The sequence below is a fragment of the Hibiscus syriacus genome, unplaced genomic scaffold (genome assembly GCF_006381635.1).
Source record: "Hibiscus syriacus cultivar Baekdansim isolate YM2019G1 unplaced genomic scaffold, ASM638163v2 tig00110388_pilon, whole genome shotgun sequence".
Lineage (NCBI taxonomy): Eukaryota > Viridiplantae > Streptophyta > Magnoliopsida > Malvales > Malvaceae > Hibiscus > Hibiscus syriacus.
In genome coordinates, this window is record NW_024062718.1 from 2687270 (window position 1) to 2696685 (window position 9416).

Consider the following 9416-nt stretch of genomic DNA (forward strand, 5'->3'; position numbering starts at 1 on the left):
AGTTGAAATTAGCTATGGAACTAGGAAATTGTTTGTTGACAATCAGTCGTCCCTTCGCTGTGAAGTTGAACTTGTGTTGTCTCGAGTCTAATGTCCTTCACTATGAAGTTGAAATTGACTCTGAATGAATTTGACAATCAACCGCCCTTTCGTCGTGAAGTTGATATTTTGTTGTCTTGGGTCCAATATCCTTCGCTGTGAAATTGAAATTGACTCTGAAATTGGGAAGCTCATTCGTCGTGAAGTTGAGCCCCGAACAACACGATATCCTCTGTCGTGGAGTTAAAATCGTGGATGTGTGGGTACGATATCCTCCGTCGTGGAGTTGAAATTACGGATTGCCCCTTTGTCATGAAGTTGAGCCTTGACTTGAATATCCTTCGCCGTGAAGTTGAAATCCAAGTATTGTATGTTGCGGGTGGACACGATTTCCTTCGCCGTGAAGTTGAAACTGTGGATGACCCTTTTATTATGAAGTTTAGCTTCGAGTTAGATATCCTCCGTCGTGAAGTTGAAATCTTCTCTCGAGCAAATTGTGTTGCTTCGAGTTCAATATCCTTCGCTGCGAAGTTGAAATTGACTCTAACTAAAACCTGAAAAAAGTTATGCATATATGTGATGCTATGAATGCAATGCTCTTAGGTGTGCCTAAAATGCATATGCAACATATGTTATCTTGGGACTCTGGAGAGAAATCTCGATCTCCGGTTGCCTGTCTGAAATCTTGATTCTGGAATCTTGAAATTCCGATCCCTGGTTTTGAATTCTTCAAATGTTGAAATATGATGTGCATATTTTGACCCTTGATCCGGGAAATACTTCTCGACCATCTCAAGTATATGCATGAGCCTTTATCGGCTTCCGGGTACCTGTACTTTTCAATGAATCTTTGTACAGTAATATGCGATTATCTTTTGCATAAGTAGATAAATCATTAAGTTTAAGTTCAATTCAAGATGCTCGAAAGGAATTGATTTGGAGAAAAAGATTGTCTTTATTCATAAGGGAGAAAAAGAACAAATAATACATGACAAACATTTTGGAAAATGAATGCATGATGAAGTATGAGATCTCGATAATGTGGGCACTTCTGAACTGAAAACCCGTCAGGTGACTTTGAACACAACCTTTTCCATGGGATCTTTGAAAATGTGACAACGTTCCGGAGAGTGCAACCTTTTTCCGACTTGTTGAGTTTGTAGAAGTTTCAGGTGCCGGGATGTTTCCACTGTCGGGATTTCTTCAACGGATGTCCAAATCTCCCTTTCGGGTTTTCAACTTGGAGCCATCCTTGGTTGCAAGACGCCCTTTGCGGGTTTTCATCTTGAACCCACCTTATTTTTCTTTTCTCTTTTTCACTCTTTTTTCAATTTAGGGCGCCCTTTCAGGTTTTTACCCTAAACATTTTTCTCTTTTTTTGTTTTTTTTTTCATTTTTTTCCAACTTAGGATGCCCTTTCGGGTTTTCATCCTAAGCGAAGTACTTTTTGACTTCATCCTAGTTGATGGGATGTGGCAGTTCAGGTCCGTCTGTTTCAGCCAGGACAAGGGCTCCTCCGGAGAAGGCCTTTTTCACGACATAAGGTCATTCCCAATTTAGCGTCCATTTTCCTCGAAAATCTTTCTGGACTGGACAAATTCTTTTTAGTACCAGATCTCCTTTGCGGAATATTCTCAGGCGCTCCTTTTTGTCATATGCTTGGATTATTCGTTTCTGATAGATTTGACCATGATGAATGGCTTTCCGTTTCTTTTCATCTATCAGATTAAGCTGATCATATATGGATTGTACCCATTCTGTATCATCCAGTTTGACCTCTGTCAAAAACCGGAGTGACGGAATCTCTACTTCAATGGGTAACACTGCTTCCATTCCATAAGCTAGTGAAAATGGAGTTGCCCCAGTCGAGGTTAGTGCCGAGGTTCGATAAGCGAACAAAGCAAAAGGCAACTTCTCATGCCAGTCTTTGTAAGTTTCAGTCATTTTCTCCACTATTTTCTTAATCTTTTTGTTTGCTTCTTCTACTGCTTCGTTCATCTTTGGTCTGTAAGAAGTAGAATTGTGATGCTTTATGTTGAACCGCTCACAAGCAGTATTCATCATTTTGTTGTTCAAGTTTGTAGCGTTATCGGTAATGATCCTTTCAGGTAGACCATACCGACATATAATTTATTTCTTCAGGAACTTACAAATAGTGGACTGAGTGACACTGGCATATGATGCAACCTCTACCCATTTCGTGAAATAGTCAATCTCTACGAGAATGAAATGGTGACCATTTGAAGCCTTCGGATGAATTTTCCTGATAACGTCCATGCCCCATACTGAGCAAGGCCAGGGCGACGTCATTACATGAAGTGGATGAGGTGGAACATTGATTTTATCTCTGTAAATCTAACATTTATGACATTTTCTAGCATAGTTGATGCAATCACTTTCCAGTGTAGACCAAAAATATCTGCATCTCATTATTTGTCTCGACATCATATGTCCATTTGCATGTGCTCCACAAACTCCATCGTGTACTTCTTTCACTATCATTTTTAACGAAGCTTTCAATCGTTGAAAACCTTTATTTTTTTGATAAATAATGTGTTAATTCGGTAATTATTATCTATGCAGAGTTGACGTTTGTTGAAGTTCACAAATACTTATTTCAAACCAAGCTGGTTAATTACTTTCAGGTTTTTATCCCTATGAATGTGTTAAGACTTAAGAGCATCACAATTTCATGTTTATTCCCCTTTAAGCTTTGTTTTAAGATTCTTTTTAAATCTTTATGTAAGGTAGTGCAATCATATTAAGTAATAAGACCTTATTGCAAACATTTACATTGTATTCTACCATTGAGTCTTCCATGTCACTGATATGCTTGCTTTGGTTGATGTGGCTCCATTTGTAGAGGTGTATTTTGAGGGTGAAACGATGATTTATGTGTGTGTTTAAAGTGATAATCAAGTAAACTTTATGGTATAGGCCATTGCTTCGATAAGACTCAAACAATGTTTGAAACCTAGATGTTGTGTTCGCAAAAAATAGTAAGCTTGGTAGCCATTAAACTTTTACTCGCATGCTTTTTGAGATTTCTTTATATCAGCAACATGATTTACTTATTTTTTTCCATCTCAATTATGTTAGGTTGATCTTTTTTGTTTTGTCTGTGAAGGATTTTGAAGTACTTTATTGCATTTGAAAGATATATTGAACTTTTGGTTCACCAAGGAAGTCTATGATTGGTCGCTAGGTTGAATAGGTATAAGGCCCATTAAGTTTGGAAAAGTAAAAAAAAAAAAATTGGACTCGTGTTACAGAAATTCTTTTTCTCTATGAATTTAGTGGTTTGATCTGCATTTTCCTATCCGAGTTTTCTTATGCTATAGAAAAAAGGCATATGGATGTATGTTTTCCTTTCTGCCTAAACTCTGTTAAAATTGGTTAGACCGTAAATGTTGTAGAGGTGGAAAGATGAAATTTGCATGGTTGCAAGGTTCATTAAAGTTATATCAATGCATTACAGGGAAAATATTTTTATGAAAAATTGAGCCTTGATTTGAGGATAGGTGGGACAAAAGATAACCTAGGCATGATGGACAAAAAGAAAAGAAGGAATGGTACTCCTGTATGGAGACCAGTCTGTACTCAAGCTAGTTCCCTTGAAGGTATTTCTTGTTCTTGACAAGCATGATGTTTTTATTCTCTCTCATATCTTTTTTGGATGGAGTTCATGTATGTATGTAACTCACAGTTAGGCTTTAATCTTAATACATGAACTTGTTGAAAAAGATTGGCTAGCATTTGGTCACCCTTTCGCAGATCGCATCGGATTGCCAAGTGTGTCTGGAACTTCATTTTATTTAACCAGACAATCTTCTACTGGAAGTATTTCATCTTCTCATGCGTGCCAATCTTCATGATCATTCACACCTCAAGTTTCTAATTCATCTCATGCGCAGAACAATTATTCCCCCATATTCTTGCAGGTTCACATGCTGAGATATTTTTGGTTATTTTCTCACTGAAGTTGTTTTCATTGTAGATAATTTTCACATCTAATGGAATTGTGATTTTATAAGGGAAAATTATTATAATTATTTGGTAGAAGATTCCTTCTTTTAGTTTTAAACACATTTATTTTCCTTTAACAAGAAATAACATGAAAGAACCGTTAAAAGGTTAATGAAATATGCTGAAATTATATGCAAATGGATTTTGTAATTCCACATTTTTTTGTTTAAAGAACTTTTCCAAACTAGTAGGCCACGTTTGTATTTTCACTAAAATCTTTGGACGCTTCAATTTCTCATGAAACATGTAAATAATAAATATCATGTTATTTCTGATTGTTAATTAATCAGTATAATTTTAGTTCACTGATTAATTTGAGATCTGATTGTGTTGGTTGTTTTGCAGTGGGTTGATTGCGTTTCCCAGTTGTTAAGGATATATCCATTTGCTTCCGAGTTCTCCTCAGTATGCATCTTCCTTTTATGCATGAAATTAATTTCTTGTCGTATCGAATATAATACATTTTTTGTAACGTTATTCTCTCTATATTTTCCCATAGTTATTGACTTTCTTGCTTTGTGGTGGTTTAGGCTTTCCTAGTGGAGTTCTTTGATTGTGTTCTTTCCTGTCATTTTGGAAATTTATTGTGTAATAGATAATTTCTCTATCAGTAGCTTTAGCCTGTTGTGTCAGCTTAAGTTGTGCTTTCTGAAGAATAAAAATTATTTTATTGGGTGGGGTGGTGGGGGGTTATGAGGAAAAAAATTATTCAACAAACATATAAGGCATTTAGATGCGCACATGTGGTAATTGCCCATTCTATGTATTTGATTGTGTTATGAACACAAATCAATACCTTATATTTGTTTGTTCTCAAACATTTCTCATTGTCTTTATGGGCCCAACAGAAATTTCTTCTCAATCTGTCGAAACCATTAACATTCCCACATCTCACTATGAGTTTGGTGCCAACTTCATTGACCCGAATGTATGTGGCTTCTCTCATTATCTCTAATCTTCTCGTTCACCCTCTTGTCCTCAATTATTTTATCTTAATAAATCAAGTTATAAGTAGGATCAATTATGGTCTTCTAGTTGATGCTTATTGGGAGGGTGCTAACTGATGGTAGACTCAATGCAAGAATGAAATGGGATTTGACAGATAATCTTATTGTGAAGGCTAATGCTCAGGTAAATCATGTTTTCATATATCATTTAGTCTTTTTTTCTTTCTTGTTTAGTTGCAGAGTATATGTTTTTCTTGTGTAAACACATTGATAGTTTTTTGTTTCCTGTTCCAGCTCACAAATGAGCATCATATGTCGCATGGCATGTTCAACTTTGATTACAAGGCTAGTCACTCTTAAACTGTATTATATCTTACCTAATTGGCTTTCATCCTTGTATATTTCTCTTTGTTTCATTGCAAGTGTCATACCTGGTATTCTGATTGTTTTTGAGTTTATTCATCATTATTTTTGTGTTTGTAAACAAAATGTATGTGGTGGCTTAAGCTTGCTGCCATGAAATATGAGACTTTTTTTTAACTTTTTTTCCTTGTAAAGGGTAAAGACTTCAGGTCTCAGTTTCAAATGGGGAATGGTGCCTTATTTGGTTCTAGTTACATCCAGGTAAATAATCTGAAGCCACATTATAATTTTAAATTCAGCTGAGCGCGCTTAACTTAGCATAATGAACATGTTATTGGATGATACCTAGAAAATCACTGTTGATGTACATGGACGAAAAATAACTTTTACTCTAATGCAAACTGATGCGAGGTATTGATTGCAGGCCCAAGAAGGTTTCCATTCTGTAATACATTGGGTCGATTTCAAAGTAAAGAGGCAGTTACCCTGTTAATATGATGGAAGTTTCCTTTACTTGGTAAAAATATTAGTAGAATGCCTGCTCAATAAATTCCATTATTTTGGTTGCTTATATTTATGTCTTATTATGCATCTGTAGGTGGACAGCGGAAGAAGAAGATGCACTCAAGGCAGGAGTTCTTAAGCATGGTACTGGAAAATGGTGCAATATCCGTTCAGATCTTGAGCTTAGTTCTGTATTGCGTTAACGCTCAAATGTGGATCTCAAGGTATGTAGCTGAGCCTCAAGCAGGATTCACTAAGTACAGTTGGAACTCTGCATAATGTTTGCTTTTTTGTACATTAGAGTTATAAGTGGGAAGCGTGAAAATACACATGCAACTAGTTTACTTTTTTGTTTCTAGTATATGTAACACATGTATACATTTGTATGTATTTTTGTTATATTAATGTTTATAAATTTTAATTTATTTTGTTCTTAAGTATTTTTCTACATAATGTGTGCCTTAATTAAAATTTATGGTTGTTGTTAATTAGATAAAGCTACATGATATTAAATTTAGGTGATGTATTGCATAAATGAAATACGCAATCAATTAATCTAAGCTAAAAAAGGAAATTAGCGGCGTTTGTATCAAAAAACGCCGCTATAGATATGACCTTTTGCGGCGTTTATTCCAAAAAAATGCAGCTATAGATATGACTTTTTGCGGTGTTTGTTCCAAAAACGCTCTATAGATATCAACCTTTTGTGGTATTTGTTCCAAAAACACCGCTATAAATATCAACATTTTGCGGCGTTTGTTCCAAAAATGTCGCTATAGATCTTGACCTATTGCGGCGTTTTTGGTTCTCAAACGCCGCTACCTTTAACGGCATTGGTATTGCTGGCGCTTCTTGCGACGTTTTTCCTATCGCCGCAAGTACTTTTAGCGGCGCTTAAAAACGCCGTTATAGGACTAAAAAATGCCGCTAAAGAACAATTTTGTTGTAGTGACGCTTTGATTAGGGTGGCGAAAACTTGACAAAAATATTAAAAAAAATTGAAGATAATCATTGCTGAATTAGAAGATGGGACTTCTAGATATTCAAAATATGTTTGGGATAGAAAATAATTGAGAAGAAAAGCGAAATTAGTTATGGGTGAGGATGTGGAACCAAGAAGAGAATTAATGAATTTTTCCCCATGGGAGTCATATAGACAATCATTCATGGGCGCATGCAATAATTAAACGATTAGCTGAAGTGTTGTACTAGAAGGGGATGCAGAAGGCATTTGTTATGTGTGTGGCTTGTAAAATTATAATCCTACAACTTGATAAATTCCAAATACTAGTCAAAATTGGTAAGTATCAAAATTCAATTTTGCTACTATAAAAAAATTCTAGTTGACAAATAGTTATGATGGACACCAAGTATTGGAAAGTTGATTCAAGTTAGTAACTTGGCAAGTGGCCAACTTGTGTACATGGGAAAATTATCATTTGGTCCCTAAATTATTAGGTTATTTACAAGTTAGTCCTTGAAGCTCAACTATAAATAAGCTTAAGCACTTTCATTTGAAAGTATCCCAAAAAGTTCTCTCCCCCATTTATTTTCTTCATTCTCTCACTTTGTAATACTTTGGGAATTATAAGGAATTCCATTTGTTGTAATATTTTATTGATAGTGAAGTTATCATCTGTTGTGGTGCTCAAGGAGTAGACGACATTTTCATTGAACCTCGTAAATTTAGTGTGCTCTCTATTATTGTTCTTTATTGGGTTTTTTATTGTGTTTCAATATTCAATAGTTTGACGGGTTTGTCCGCTGTGCAACTTTGATAGTTTTGATTTTGACATTTCAGTTCAATTTTAAAACTACGTTCGGGTATAAAATAACACGTTTCTCCAACAATTGGTTTTAAAACTTCGATTGACGTTATCTCAGTGTTTCGTTACTGAAAACATCAAGTTTATGATATTGAATATTGTTCGTTGGCATTGAAATGAAAAAATACAGATTAGTTGAGATATCAAGCTCTTCATCCATACTGATGAGGAAGGTGATGTCAAATGCAAACTTCTCGATAAAGTTATTCGATGGATCTGGTCACTTCGGCATATGGCAAGACAAGGTGTTAGACGGTTTATTCCAACAAGGTATAGACCTCTCCATTGAGGAATAAAAGCCTGCATATATGGAGGAGAAAGAATGAGTAACAATCAATCATTTTGCGTACAACATGATTCGATCTTGTTTTTCCAGGGAGCAGAAGTATGGTTACAAGAACGAGATTTTTGCAAGTAAGCTGTGGAAAGAACTAGAGGAAAAATTCCTAAAGAAAAGTTCTCAAAATCGTCTCCACATGAAGAAAAGATTATTCATATTTGATTATCAACCAGACACTAGTATAAATGAACACATCACTGCCTTCAATGAACTAGTGGAGAAATTATTAGGCATGGATGAAACCTTTAAAGATAAAGATTTGGCTTTAATCTTCTTGTCATCTCTTTCAGATGAAATTGAGCACCTGAGAGAACATTACTTCATGGTAAGGATCAAGTTACCATTAAAGATGTAATTGTTTCTTTGTATAGATATGAGCTCATGAAGAAAACTAATAAGGAGAGCAATACGAAGCAACGAAGGCCATGGTGGCAAGAGGTTGCTCGAAAACCAAAAGCCAAAGAGAAGAAGGAGATCAAAGTCTAAGTCCAAACTAGGAAAAGATGAATGCGCCTTTTGTCATGAGAAATGCCATTAGAAGAAGGATTGCCCGAAGCTGAAGAAGAAGGAAAAGTTACTCCATATGTATGTGATCCAGAGCATGAACGACTCTAACATATCATTGGTTGCTTCATCATCAACATTTCATTCATATGAGTGGATATTAGACTCGGGTTGCACTATCATATATCCCTTAATCGAGAGTGGTTCTTCGATTTAGTAGAACTAAATGCAGAAGTTGTTTATATGGGCAACGATAATGCTTGTAAAATTATTGGGATAAGTTCAATTCAATTGAAGAATCAAGATGGATCAACAAGAGTTCTGACTGAAGTCCGGTACGTGCCCAATTAGAAGAAAAATCTTATCTTATTGGGAGCCTTATAATCTAAAGGCTCAGTTATCGCTATAGAGATGGAGTTTTGAAAGTCACGTTTGGAACACTTGTGATGATGATGGGTATCAGGAAAAATAATGTGTATTACAACCAAGGTAGTATAATTACTGGAGCTGTTGCAACAACTTATGGTGGTGACAATTTGGACACAATATAGTTGTGGCATATGCGGTTGGGATATGCTGGAGAGAAATCCTTGCAAATTCTGAAAAAGTAAGGGTTGTTGAAAGGTGCAAATGCTTACTTGCAAACTGAACTTTTGCGAGCATTGTGTTTTGGGAAAGAGAAGAGGGTGAAGTTTGGCACTACAATCCATAATACGAAAGGTATTTTGGATTATATTCACTCAGATGTATGGGGTCCTACCAAGACACCGTCTTTGGGAGGAAAACATTATTTTTTTAATTTTTGCATATGACTTTTCAAGACGAGTTTGAGTGTATCCGATGAAGTGCTCCAAATTTTTCTTAAAT